We start from the raw sequence: 11,060 nt of genomic DNA, 5'->3' as shown, positions 1-11,060 counted from the left end.
AATACCAGTAGGATCAACTGTGGTGGACAGATTTCAGCTGAGCTTCCAGAATAAGACAGATTATACAAAGAAGGAGAGGTACATGTGTACCTGGAAACCTTATGAATATTAGTGAAACATGTCAGAAATTCAAATCGTATATTGTTGGTTTTTGTTGTTAGGTGCCATCAGGTAGGTACTGACTCATAATGACACTATGCACAACAGAATGAAATACTGCCCAGTCCTGTGCTAACCTCACAATAATTGCTATGCTGTCCTTGTGGCTGCCACTGTGACAATCCATCTTGTTGGGGTCTTCCTTTTTTTCTATGCCCCTCTTTACCAAGTATGATGTCGTTCTCCATGGAGTGGCACATAACGACAACAATGCCTAGAATATTGACCTTTGATGTTTCCATTTCATTTTTGACAACTTGTAGTTTTCCTAGATTCATACTTTGTAAATTCCATGTTCTAATTATTAATGGATGTTTCTCCTCATTTTGAGTTGTGCTCCATTAGCAAATGAAGGTCCCAAGGTGTTATTCCATTCCCATCTTTATGGTCAACTCACTTTCAGGAGGCAGCTCTTCTGCAATCATATTTTGAGTACCTTCCAACCTGAGGGACTAGTCCTCCTACCCTGTATCTGATAATATTCTGCTACTAATGTTTTCACTTTCTGATACTATGTCTTACAAAGTCACTGCTATCCACTAAATTTTCAATGGCAAAACATTCAAAATATTCTGTCTCTTTCTTCTTACTCTGTCTTGGTCAGGAAGCTCTGCTGAAACATGCCTACTACTGGAGACCCTATTGGTATTTAAAATACCAGTGGCATGACATCCGGTATGACGGCAATATGCAAGCCACCACAGTATGACAAACTGACAGATGAATGGTGACCAAACCTTAGCTGTGGTCAAACCTTAAGACAATAAATTTCTGCAGTAAATACCCATTGTTTTTTTTATATTCTGCTGCTGATGTAGCATTGTAAGATAAGCACAGGACCACAAGGTTGATTTAAACTGCAAGATCTCCAGCTGCTTCTCATAAACTTTATACAAGGTCACTTTGAGTGGAAACCAACTTGATGGCCCTTAACAACAACATTAACCAAAGACTCTTCCTGTGTATTTAAGACGTTTGCATCCAGGAACCTTATACGTACTGGAACCATTTCATATCATTGCCCTTAAACCAACATAATAGTGCAATTTCTAGGTTAAAAATTAAAAAAACCTGAAGAGATTTGATGGAGAAATTTGTTCAACCAGGTTTGGCTACTTTCTTTTGTCTCAACTATTTTTTGATGTTGAGCACATATACCCTCCCTGGTGTGGCACTGTAGGATCAATTCTGGATGGCAAACAACAAAGAAGACAGTTCAAACCCATCAGCTGCTCCTCAGAAACACTGTGCAGGTTTGCTATGAGTCAAAACAGATTTCATGGCACTTAACAACAACTCGATGGCACCTGACAACAACAACAACAACAACAACAACAACAACAAAAAAAAAACAGGACAAATAAATGTTAAAGGAAATTATTTGCATTCTGCCTTACGTTTTTATACAACTCTTCACTTTTTGACTGTTTCATTATCCAACTTTTCACATTTACAATAGTAAAGAAATCTACTTTGTGACTATTTTGTACATTAATAATCTGGCCATAAGAAGAACCGAGGTCTGAGTGTAGTAGAAGGCTGGATGTCATGATCAAGGTTTTTATCAACCTGGCAAGGCCAAGATTCTCAGTGGATTGGCAGTGATGTAATTTTGAAGTTTGTAAGTTATGCAATGATGACATTTGGCAAACATGTAATAAAATAATTTGGCAATTATGAAATATGCCCATCCTACATTTTTACATAATATTATTTTCACATAACAATATGATCTTTGGAACTCAATCATGTTGATAAGTGAGGAGTGAGTGTATATCTCTTTCACTATCTGTTTGATAAACTGAATCAGACTTATCAATTGCTTATATAAAGGTATTTCATGGTTGTCTGTCTAAATTTAAGTAAGGAACTAGGGTTTTGGTTCACTATAATCTTGATTCAATCTAAATTGACTTAATGTTTGAAAATAAATAACAATAATATTGTTGTTGTTGTTAACTGCAATCTAGTCAGTTTTCCAAAGAGTGGCTGATGGATTTGATACACAGACCTTGTGGTTAGCAATCCAGTGCTGAGCCTACAGTGCCCAATAAAAGTGTCCATTTAAATTCTTAGATTTAGGTGGAAAAGGCCAGGGGGCCCCTATGCTATTGTGATGTATATGTACTGGAAAAGTATCCTTTATAATTTGAACTGATGTTGGAATGGTACCTTGAAGCACTTTTCATACAGGTTTTTGAGTTGTAGTTTCAAATATACCTTACAGAATAATCACTGGAGTTGCAACATGAAGAGTTCACTGCTTAGTCATCAAATCTGATGAAATACTCTCACTTGCTTTAACAAACCCAAAGATATGTTACAACTGACATGTCTGAACTTTGAGAAATGGAGGAATAGTCGTACCAGTGACAAAAAGCTGTAAATGGAAGCCTAAGGTGAATTTAGGTGTTCCTTTGATAATTGTGTAGGAATTTGTTTTAATTATTTTCTCTATTCAGCTACTCTACTGATCAGAATTTTGGAATTGTAACTTAATTCCACCAAAGCAAACATTTTGTTTTAGTATGTCATGATAAGAAATAAAAGTCTCAAAAAATAAAAACACAAAACCACGAGGCACTTTTGCAAGTCATATTTCAGTTTGCACACAAAATTAATTTTGTATTTACTATAATCTTCAAAATTTATAATGGACTTCATTAACCATGATTATGGAAAAATGATGTGTATAATAACTCTCTTGGCCATTTATATAGCATAGTCATACTTGAAGTCTTGCATTTATGAATATTAATGAACATTTTTGTCTTTATACAGCAACATATTGCATTTTGTTGTTATATGCTGTCCAGTTGGTGCGAAGTCATAGAGAACCTATGTACAACAGAACAAAACATTGCCTGATTCAGCACTTCCTCACAATCATTCCTGTTTTAGCCTACTGTTGCATCCTTTGATTATAGTGCTTTTCTCTTTCTTTCTTTCTTTGATTTTTCCTCTTTACCAAAGTTCTATAACTTGTCTGTGTTTTGTCACATTGTGGTGGCTTTTGTGTTGCTCCTATGCATGATGTTATGACAGTGATATTATGAGTGTCAGCAGGGTCACCCATGGCAGACAGGTTTCAGGGGAGATTCCAGACTAAAATAGACTTGGAAGAAGAAAAGGCTGAATTCTTCCAAACGTTTAGATACTGAAATCTTATGAATAGCAGTGAAACATCATCAGATAGCACCAGAATATTGAAACATGATGAATAGCACCAGGATATTGTCAGATATAGTGCCAGAAGATGAGCTCCTAGGGTTAGAAGGCACAAAAAAAATACAACTGGATTAGAGCTGCCTCCTTAAAGTAGAGTTGACCATGATAACGCAAATGGGATAAAACCTTCAGGAACTTCATTTGCTGATAGGGCACAACCAAAAATAAACAGAAATAACTGCAAACATCTATTAATAATTGAAACATGGAGCTTACAAATTGTGAATCTAGGAAAATTGGAAATTGTCAAAAATGAAATGGAACACATGAAAATTGATATCCTAGACATTAGTGAGCTGAAATGGACTGATGTTAACTTTTGTGAATCTGAGAACCACATGTTTTAATATGACAAGAATGACAAATTGAGGAGGAATGGCATCACATACATCATCAAAAAGAACATTTCAAGATGTATCTTGAAGTATAATGCTGTCTGTGCTGGGATAATGCCCACATACTTTTAAGGAACAGCATTAAATACCACTATTATTCAAATTTATGCACCAGCTACTAAGGTAAATGATTATGAACTTGAAGAATTCTGCCAACTTCTTCAGTCTGAAACTGACCAACCATGCAATCAAGATGTATTTATAATTACTGGTGATTGGAATGCAAAGGTTGGAAACAAAGAACAAGCATCAATAGTGGGAGAATATGGCCTTGGTGATAGAAACAATGCTGGCGATCATATGCTATAGTTTTACATGATGAATGACCACTTCATTGCAAATACCTTTTTTTAAAAAACATAAAAGACAATTATACACATGGATTTCACCAGATGGCATACACAGAAATCCAATTGACTACATCTGTGGAAAGAGATGGAGGAAAAGCTCCATATGATCAGCCAAAGCAAGGCCAGGAGCAGGTTGTGGGACAGATCATCAATCATTGTTGTTGTTGTTGTTAAGTGCTGTTGAGTTGATTACGATCCATAGTGACCTTGTATAGGGTTTCCAAAGAGCAGCTGGTGAGCTTGAACCACTGGCTTTGCAGTTCAAAGGACTTTTCAGTCTGACGCATTAACCCACAGCACCACACCAGGATCATCAATTACTCATATGTAAATTCAGGCTGAAGCTGAAGAAAATTAAAACAAGTCCATGAGAGCCAAACTATGACCTTGAAAATATGCCACCTGAATTTAGACATCATGTCAAGAACAGATTTGATATATTTATATATGGATGTCAGAAGAGACTCTGAAACGTGCTCTCCAGCATTGAGATGCTAAAGCAAATGGAAGAAATAAGGAGGTAAAAGAGCTGAATAGAAAATTTCAAATGGCAGCTTGAAAAGACAAAGTCAAATATAATGAAATGTGCAAATACTGGCGTTAGAAAATTCAAGCTTTGACTTACAATACTGAAGGTTTCTTTTGGCAAAATATTGAATGATGCAGAAAGCATAAAAAGGATATGGAAGGAATACACAGATACTGTACCAAACAGAAACTGGATTTTCTATCATCTCAAGATGTAGCATATGTTCAAGAGCCAATGGTAATGAAAGAAGTAATTCAATGTGTACTGAAGGCGTTGGTAAATAATAAGGACCTGGGAATTGATGTTTTCAACTTTGTTGGAGTATAGCTCTTCATAGTATTCTGCTCTTATCTTTTTAATTTCCATTTGACATTATTCATTTCCTTCCTTTTTCATGTTATTTGCATCTTCTCCTCATTTTCCTCTATTACATTTTCCAATGGTTGGCCAATTTTATGTCATTTTAGAAGGCAATTTGTAGCAATAAATGCTACATCTCAAAACAAGAAAGAACCAGAATCAACAACTTAACTCAACATTTCCAACAATTAGAAAATATCAGCAAAATAAGTCTACACTTACCAGAATAAAGGAAACAATAACATACAGAGCAGAAATAAATGAAACAGAAGCACTGACATGGCATGAAGTTTTTTCTTATTTGCATCCTTTGTGCCAGTTCATCTTATTGAGGGTCTTTTTGACTAGTCACTCCTGATAACATGTTAAAATTAGATTGTGAGACAAAGTCTTGCTGAACTTGCTTCTAAGAAGCATTCTAGCTATATTTCTTCCAAATCAGATTTCTTCCTTTTTCTGACAATCCATGGTATATTTAACATTTTTCTGTAACAACACAATTAAAAGGCATCTTTTCTTCTTCAGTCCTCCTTATTCTTTGTCCAGCTTTCACATGCCTATGAGATGACTGAAAATATCATATTTTAAGTCAGTATCATCTTAGTCCTTGAAGTGATATTATTGCTTTCTCACATTTGCTTGAAGTTGACTTACTCAGTGTAATACGTCATTGATTTCTTGATAACTACTTCCATAGGCATTGGTTATGGATCCAAGTCAAAATAAATCCTTGACAACTTCAATAATATTTTCACTGCTAACCAGGCTGTTGCTTATTGGTACAATGGTAAGTATTTTTTTCTTATTTTTGTGTTGATGTATAATCCATATTAAAGGTTGTTCTCTTTGATCTTCATCAGGACGTGCTTCAAGTACTCTTTGCTTTCAGCAAGCAAGGTTGCCTCATCTGTATATGGCAAGTTGTCAGTGAGTGTTTCTCCAAACTTGATGTCATGTTCTTCTTTTGTATAACCCAGCTTCTTGGATTATTTGTTTAATATACAGTTTGAATACAAATGATGAAAGGATACAACCCTGATGCACAGCTTTCCTGATTTTAAACCATGTAGTATGTGGATTCCTGGTGTGGCACTGGAGGATAAGCACTGGACTGTAAGGTCAGTTTGAACCACATGGTCAGCTGTTCAAACTCAGCCACTCCTTGGAAAATCTATACAGCATTGCTATGAGTTGGAAGTGATGCCACAGTACAACAACAGCAAGTATGTGGCACTGCAGGATAAGGACTGGACCACAAGTTCATTTGCACAATAAGCTGGGTAATTCAAACTTACCAGCCACTCCTCAGAAATTCTGTAAAGGATCACTAGCAGTCAGCACCAACTCAATGGCACTTAACAACCATAACAATATCCTCTTAGTCTATGTTTAGGTACTGCATGAGTGCAATTAAGTTTTCTGGAATTCTCATTATTCAGAATATTGTCTATAATTTGTTATGATCCACAGAGTAAAGTGCCCTTGTATAGTCAATAAAACAAAGGTAAATATCTTTCTGGTATTCTCTGCTTTAAGTCTAGATCCATGTGACACCAGCAAAGATATTCCTTGTTCCATGTCTTCTGAATCTGGTTTGCATTTCTAGCAATATCCTGTTGGCATACTGCCACAAGTGTTTGTGAATTATCTCTAGCAAAGTTTTACTGAAAAACTATTAAACAAGGTCATTAATTATGAACCTTGATAAAAATAATGTGAATGATAACTCTATTAACCATTTACTAGAGTAGTCATACTTCACATTTTGCAACAAAAAATATTGGTGCTTACATGAGGGAGCTTCACATAATTCATGGGAAAAAAACTCACTATCTTTTAATTTAATTTTTTCATGAACTTTCTGCAGACTTCTCTTACAATGAGATATTTTATAAATTGTTTTAAATATATTAAGTCCATGTATCTTTGACTTGTGCACAATCAAGACCATCTGATTCATATGAGTAGATAATTTACAAGGCAAAAAATAACATGAAATTATGAATTCTTATAAAGAAATGGAAATGCAAACAAATATGTAATGTTCATCTATGTAATTGACACAGATTATTGATATAGAAAATATTGGTATTGACTAAATCTAGTGAAAAGGTTATAGGATCACTGGTAGGATAATCACTGGACTGCTAAACGTAAGGTCAGCAGTTCAAATTCGCCAGCAACTCCAAGGAAGAAAGACAAGGTATTCTGTTCCTGTAAAGATTTATATCCTGTCACTGTGAATTTGAAGCAACCAATGGCACTGGGTTTAGATTATGTTTACTGAAAAGATTATTCCTATGCTATGCTAATGATACATATATGTGTGTGTGTGTGTAACTGTTTTTTGTTTTTTTTTTAAGTTTGAGACTATTTTAGCACTACATATCAGAAATAATGTCTCAACCTTAACACAGGACTGAACTTTAGAAATTTATTTAAAAGATTAACTTGATTTAGAGTAAAAACTATCTACAATTGCATGGAAACAAATGAAATATTCAATGTTAGGGAAACGAATACTTGAGTTTTGTAAAATCCATACGATTCAGCACTAAAATTTTCTTTTCAAACATATTAATATGAAAAAGTCTCCATAAAATTAACCCATTGCATTCAAGCAGTCATGTCATTAGGATTGGTGTCATCTTCTATGGTGACTCATGATGTCAACACCGCATGTATTTGAAATTGTTCCCATGCACCTTCTGCTGCCCCAGATCATGCATAATTAATAGCAGTGTTAATCCAACAGTATTAATAATACAAGATTATGTGATATAGTTTTAATTGCTTAAATGCAATGTTTCTTGAAATATATAAATACTAAAATCAAAATTGTTTTATAAGGTTAATATTGAATTTCAGCATTATTAATTGCACAATTATTAGTAACTGAGCAAAAACTTTCTAAAAATTTTCTCCATTTTTTCTTTCAGTTACTAGTCCATTCTCAAAAAGTTATTGGTATAGGTGAATAAATACAAATTCCTACATTATACTAAAACTAAAAGACTATTTCATAAAATCAGCAACTGTAAAGCCTTCATCAGTAGTGAAAGAACAACTCATTCTTACAGCACGTTTACCTAAAAACATGTGATTAGAAGTGTTTAAACATTGAATAGTCATGCCAGCTCTGACTTTTAACACATTATTGTTGCTGTTAGATGCTATCAAGTCAGTTTTGATTCCATGTACAAAAGAACAGAACACTGATAGTCCTGTGTCATTCTCACAATTGTTAAGTTTGATTCGATTATCATTGCCACTGTGTCAGTCAAGCTCTTTGGTGGTCTTCCTCTATTTCATTGACCTTCCATTTTATCAAGCAGGATACCCTTTTCTAGGGGCTGGTCTCTCCTGACAACTTGTTTAAAATACAAGAGACAAAGTCTTGTATTTTATTTCTAAGGAACAATAGGGTCATTCATTTTTTTCAGATCAGATTTGTTTGTTTTACTGGAAGTTCATAATAATTTTAACATTCTTCATTAACATAATAATTCAAATGCAGCTATTCTTCTATGGTCTTCCTTATTCATTGTTCAGCTTTCATTGAAAATGGCTTTATAGTCAGGTGCAACTTAGACCTCAAAGTGACATCTTTGTTCTTTAACATTTCAAATAGGATTTGGGCAGCAGATTTGTTCAGTGTAATATATCCTTTGATTTCTTGACTGTTAATTCCATGAGTTTTGATTGTGCATCCAAGTAAAGTGAAATATTTGACTAATTCAATATTTTCTCCATTTATTGTGATATTAGTTATTTTTGTAGTTGTGAGAATTTTCATTTTCTTAGTATTGAGATGCAATCCATACCACAGGAGTTAAGTTTTGATCTTTATCAATAAATACTACAAGGATACAACCCTAATATACACCTTTTCTGATTTTAAACCATTCAGTGTCCCCTTGGTCTGTTCTTAAAACTGCCTCTATGGATAGGTTCTTCATATTCCACACAGTAAATTTTCTTTGCAAAGACAAAAGAACAAGTAAAGATCTTTCTGATATTCTCTGCTTTCAATCAAGATCCATCTGATGTTAACAATGTTATCACTAATTCTAAGCTCTTTTTTTGATAACAAATGACATCTCACATTAGGCAGATATGCTGAACAAGATCTCTTTAATGTGTTCAAGAGCAAAGATAGTTTGAAATCTAAGGTGTGCTTGTGGTATTTTCTATAGCCTTATAAACATGTGAAAGTTGGACCATGAATAAGGAAGATCATAGATGAATTGATACATTTGAAATATGATGTTGGAGGAATATTAAAAGTATCATGGGCTGCCAAGAGAACAAACAAATCTGTGTTAGAGGAAGTACAGCCAGAATATTCCTTAGAAGCCAGAACGGCCAGACTTCTTCTCTCATAGTTTGAACATATTATCAGGAGGGACCAGTCATTGGAGATGGACATCATGCTTGGTAAACTGGAAGGTCAATGAAGAAGAATGAATCCCTAAGGAAATGGATTAGCCCAATGGGAACAACGATGGGCTTAGGGGTGGTAGCAGTTGTGAGGATTCCACGGGAGCAGTTAGTGTTTTTTCCTGTTATACATAGTGTTGCTATGGGTCAGAACCTACTCAATGGCACCTAACAATAACAACAACAACAACAACAACAACAAAACAGAGTGATTTTGCTTGAACTTAATAACATGTATCACATATTATTTGTTTTTGTGTCTTGTGTTTTTTCACACATAATAATGTATTTTAGATTCATCCATATTGTTGTATTTGTCGGTAATGTATTCCTTTTTTATTGTCAGGTAAGATTTTATTGTACAAATGGGTCATTATATTTTAGTTGAATCTGTTTTGAAGTATAAAATTTTTAGCTTTTGTCTAGCATACAGGAATTATCTATGAATATTCACAAATCTTTTTAAGGACATATTTTCATTTCTCTCAGATAAATGCTTAGAAATAAAATCTACTATTATCATTGCTTTTGCTTTTAGTCATTCTAACATGGGTAAATTTGTATAATCATTTTCATGTGTATTCACATTAAGACTAATAATGTTAAGTTTCACTTATGTGTTTGTTGGAAATTCCCAGATTGTCTACAAAGTTATTTTTCAACTGTTATTTTCTTTTCAGTGTTTATTTTAGTAAAATTCTTTATAAATTATGAATATAACTTATTTTTTCATATGATTATATAATGAATACTTTCTTCCATAATCATCTTTTATACTTTATCAAACTGTTTTCTGGTTTTTGGTTGATTGTTTGGGATACCATTTAATCTATGAATCTATTCGTAGAGAAAATAAATGTCAACAATTTTAATTCTTTGAAAATATTAGCATGAAATAAACTTCTGTTTATATAGATCTTTGTTTACCTCATCAGTGTTTTATTGTATTAGTTAATATTTTAATTAAATGTATTCCTATTTTATGTTTTCATGCTACTGTAAAGAGTGTGTTTTTAATTTCATTTTCAAAGTATCTCTTACCAATATGTAGAAATAAGCAGCCCTGATGGTGTAGTGGGTTGCGTGTTGAGCTGCTAACCAAAAGGTTGGCAGTTCAAACCCACCAGCTTCTTTGTTGAAGAAAGATGAGGGTCCCTGGTCAGGTAAAGATTTATAGCCTTGGAACCCATAGAAGCATTTCTACTACTGTGCCACATAAGGTATCTAGAAGTACATATTGTCTCATATATTGAACTTAATTTCTTATTAAATTTTACTTATTAATTATAGAATATACTTCAAAATGTCTATGTAGACAATTATCTTTACTATGAATATTGAATGGTTTCATTCTTCTTTTCCAATCTGAGTTTTTGCATTTTTGTTTTTCTTGAATTATTGCAATTTTGTGATATTCCATATTGTGAATGTATAATTTATATCATTTCCTATTTTCCACTTTTTATATGTTATGGCCAGCTACTTCTGGGGAACCCTATGCAGGGCCACTAGGGGTCGTAATCAACTCAACAACAACAACAATATGTTATGCAGTCCATATTATTATATCATTATTTTTTGTGTTAATAGAGATATCAT

Source organism: Chrysochloris asiatica, unplaced genomic scaffold (genome assembly GCF_000296735.1).
Source record: "Chrysochloris asiatica unplaced genomic scaffold, ChrAsi1.0 scaffold00068, whole genome shotgun sequence".
NCBI lineage: Eukaryota > Metazoa > Chordata > Mammalia > Afrosoricida > Chrysochloridae > Chrysochloris > Chrysochloris asiatica.
This window is presented reverse-complemented; position numbering follows the sequence as displayed.